Here is a 4,632-nt window from a genome sequence, read left to right on the forward strand (position 1 = left end):
AAGAAAATAGAAAGGAAGCCATTTGGCAATGAAAAGGAACTGGCAGAAGAAAAAACGGGAAGATGGATGGTGATGGAACATGAACATGGTCATTTGCATGAGATACTTAAGTAGAAGTGTCATAATTAAATTCATTTTGCACAGTGAGCATATATCTTTTCAGAAAAACTGTTATATGGTCAATAAGGATGATATGGACACTGTAGCCACACTATTCACAATGGGCAAGAAATGGAAACAAACTTAGTGTTTATCAACTGAAGAATAGATAAGGTAATTTGACACAATTAAACACTGGAATGCTATTCAGCCATAAACAACAACAACAAAACCCCACCTTGTTGTTTGTAATGACATAGATGGAGCTAGGGCTCATTATGCTAAGTGAGACAAACCAGGTACAGAAAAGCAAGCTCCATGAGATCTTGCTCCCAAGGAGACTCTTAAAGTGTTGATCTCATAGGACTGGAGAAGGGATTACACCTGGGAAAGCATGGGTGGAGAATGCAGTGAGAGATAGGACTACAAAGGTCACCTTGTGTACTGATGCTCAGCAAGTGACTACAGAATGTGGAAATGGAGTGTTTCAAAAATGGGAAGATAGGATTTAGAATGTTTCAGCATAAAGAAATGTTCAGCTTTTGAAGATATAGGTACCTTTATTTTTATTTGAACTCACGCTGTGTACTCACACAGCCAAACACCACACTGGGACCCATAAAAACATATAGTTTTATTTGCCAGCCAAACATTTTTACAATTTTTTGAAAAGTGGAAAATATAAGTAAGTTTAATCTCTCTGAACACATGCATAATATAGTACATAAATATATGCATTATGAAGTAGTAAGAACAGTTACTTCCAAGTGATGAACTTTAGGAAGACATATTTTCTTATTGCATTCCATTTGACCATTTTCATACTCTACAAGATTCTATATCCCTAGTGTTTTGTTAATATTGTTTTATTGAAAGGGAGTTTGTTACACATCTCAAGCAAGCTGGCTTTCAACTTACCAGGTTGATCTTGAACTCAAGATTCTTTTGTGCAGCCCACACTTGTTATACCTTCAAATTAAAAAAAAATTACTGTACATTTTAATTACATGCACATATGTGTTTCTGTGCAGTTAGTATACATATGTGAGGGTAGGAGGCTACAAAGGCCAGAAGTGTTCCATCTCTCTGGAACTGGAGTTACATGTGGATGAGAGCCACTCGACATGAGTGCTGTGAATTGAACTCATCTGCAAGAACAGAAAATACTGGAAACTACTGAGCCATGTCTCCAACTCTTTCCTCAAATTTTTAAACACCGATCTTATTGTTATTTTGCTTTATTCATTTGGAGGCACATTCATCAGTACATCCAGTGTTCTGCCATAATATGGACCATGTAGTATGATGACTAGGTCTCTCTCTAAGAGATTTCTGGTGTCTCTGGCTTCTGTTGCTATGTGTAGAGATGGCTGCGGAGACATTCCTAGCAGATCCACCCGAGTGCATCTCTGGCTACACAGGGGCCTGTCCTAATGATGAGGCTTTTCTTGCTCTTTGAGGGGCAGGAGAAAAAATCCTCATATATAAGCCTGGTGAGAATTTCTAAAGCCACTTATCAAGGGAAGACCTTGGACCTACAAACTGAGCCCATCTGTGCTGGGAATGGCTGAAATAGAACTGAGAATGCCTTATATTTATTTCAAATGTTCTACTCTTAAAAACGATGTTCTGATTGGTTATTAGGCACTTTGAGCCCTGAGGGAAATTCTCAATGGATCTGGGACAGAGGATAGAGTAAGAGTACGGTGTGAATGAATGCAGGGCATGCGGATAATTACAGAGCTCTAGTGATCACACCACCCTCCCCTTTAGCTATCTAGCAGGTCCTGTCATTTATCATTTTGTCTCTTTGTCCATATACCTACATGGATATACAATACTTACTTCTCAAGCATCAATCCTGTTCAGAAGTCAGGGTAGACTGATTTTAAAAACCAAAGATGCTCCTGAAAGCTAAGGATGACACAGACAGGGAAATGTGGTGTTGAAGTCATGAAGGGGTCAGTTGCATTTTCTACTACTTTTCTTGATTGCTACAGTGAAACCTTCCAAATTCCCCATGGTTAATGATCAGTTACACAGCTTTCTGGGCTGGCCTTAGCAAGATAACCAAGTCTGTGTGAAGTAATAGTCATTTTCTTCTCAAGGTCCTGGAGACAGAGGGTCCAAGAGCAAGGTGCTGACAGCTCTAGCTGACAAGGTCTCTGATTCTCCTTAAAGATGGCCACTTCTTCCCTCTGCACGCCTCCTTACTTTGTGTCAGGTCAAAGGCCCCATTTTCCCTTAATTAGTGACTACAAGGCCCTGTTTCTCAATACAGTCACATGAGCTGCTACAGTCCAGGTTTCCATCCATAACTCTTGAGAGTCACAATTCATCACCCCAAAATATACAGCAGCAGTTGGCCAGAATGATCAGGAAAAACAAAACAATAAGGCAATGTACATGCTGATTGCCTATTAGAATATTAGGAACAAGGCTATGCCCTCTGCCACCACTGAAGAGAGAAATCTGAGCTCCCCCAGTCAGTCACCCACAAGGAGAGACCATGGTTCTGCCTGGGGCCTCTTCCTTATCCCACTTGAAGAGAGAAATCTGAGCTCCCCCAGTCAGTCACCCACAAGGAGAGACCATGGTTCTGCCTGGGGCCTCTTCCTTCTCCCACTTTCACCTCATATGCATGGGAGCACAGCTTGTGCCATGGTGTCAGAGAAGGTTTTCTCAATCATTACCTGGGATCTCTTGTATAGTTCTCGGTCTCTGTGTCTGCCACTTGTCTCCTACCAAGGTAGGCAGACAGCAAAAGAGCATGGGAAATAGAGGAGGCACAGAGCCTAGGTGGTTGGGAGTTACACTTGATCCTGAGTTCAGATGACTCTGAAATGGTTTCGGGATTGACTCTCAAACATGTTTTGTGACATGACAATAAGTGTGGCAACTAATTGATAGGAAATCAGAACTCAAGCAATGTAAAATGCTGAAAGGAGTCTGGGACAATCCTTAAATATGAGAAAAATTTAAAGGTGGAGAATAACTAACTATACACATCCCCTTTTGAAGGTATGCAGCAAGTTTGAGTGGTTTATCTACTTAGACCAGTACTGTACCCACAGTACATTAGATACAGCCAGCTCTGTTATTTTCAGGGGGAACTGTTAATAGAGGGTAAGTGTGCCCTGACATCCCATTCTGTGAAAGGCAAGATGTGCTGCCCTTGCCAGAGAAAACATCCAGGTATCCAGAGGATGTTGCTGCATTTGCCCACCACACAGGGAAATGATCTCAGTGGGGAGTGACCTGACTGCTGCCAAGCAATATATTGATTATACCTTTGTTGATATCCTAGATAAAACCTGAGAATCCAGGGTTGTTATTCTCATAGGTTAGAGTTAAAATACTTTTTTAAAACTGACACTGCTTTTTAGTATAGGTTAAAATTCAAGAATTAATAAAATTAAAAGTGCCTTAAATAGGTGCTGTGACATTGATAGAGGAAAGCTACTTGTGCACAGCTGGCCAGACTCCCACAGTGCATGCTCCCTCCCTCCTGATCTCCCTGAAATGTTTTCTGCCTCTCATTTTACTCATCTGTAAAGTGAGCCAAGGAGGACTATATACTCTTGAGGGTATAGAGATCCTTGTCCTCATAGATAAGCCCTAATAAAGCCCAAAAGATTAAATATGCATGGTTGTCTCTTCAAAGGAAGAGATGCATAACCTGTTTTCCATCCTACAGGCAGGAAGCAGAGGTGGTTAATAGCCTGGTAACCTTTGCATTATCTATATTACCAATACCACATTAGCTCTTGTCCCAGAACCTTAAACTGCTGCATGCAGTTAATCTATAAAATCCATCTTTAGGGAAGAGGGCACATGTACTTTACAAAGAGTTTCAATGTAGTCATGTGTAAAATTTTACTGTGCATGCAGGACTGAGTTAATTATGGGGAAACTTTTCTCAAATTTATGCTTAATTGTGGCTAAAAGTCTCTGCTCGGTGTCAGACTCTTGAAGTTTGTTCAACTAGCTATTGAGTTGTGCTGAAGTGCATTTCCTTCTTGCCTCGAGCAGATCCCTACTCTGTGGGCTCTGATGTTTGCTGTTATTTTCCCCCAACATAGACACAATATACTTAGTAGTAAATGTAAGAACTAAGGACAAAAGAAACAAGACCTTGTACTAGGCACAAGAAATGTCTTATAGCGAGTATGTGAGTCAGTTCTCTCTACTCGTGATTTATCCGTGGATTCCTCTGTCCGTATTTAAGTTTGAAGATACCAGTCTTGGTGATGGCAAAGTAGTGGAAATGTCAATCTGGTTTGTCTCCATAGAACTGCCCTGCAGGCAGCACCTTCCCGAGATCATCTTTCTTTCTATTTTACATTCTGTCTAGTGATAGTATCTGCCTCCTCAGACATTCTGTTAACAGGCAAGGGTGACTGTGGGATAAAAGGCTGTGAAAGGCAGAGGGAATGCAGATGATCCCAAGGAATCTGTGAGTGAAACCATCTAATTCCCAGGAACTACTCTATTTCCTACAATCAGTGGCATTAGCTCAAAGGACAGCTTAGT

This window comes from Mus pahari, chromosome 8 (assembly GCF_900095145.1).
Source record: "Mus pahari chromosome 8, PAHARI_EIJ_v1.1, whole genome shotgun sequence".
In the NCBI taxonomy this organism is placed as follows: Eukaryota; Metazoa; Chordata; class Mammalia; order Rodentia; family Muridae; genus Mus; species Mus pahari.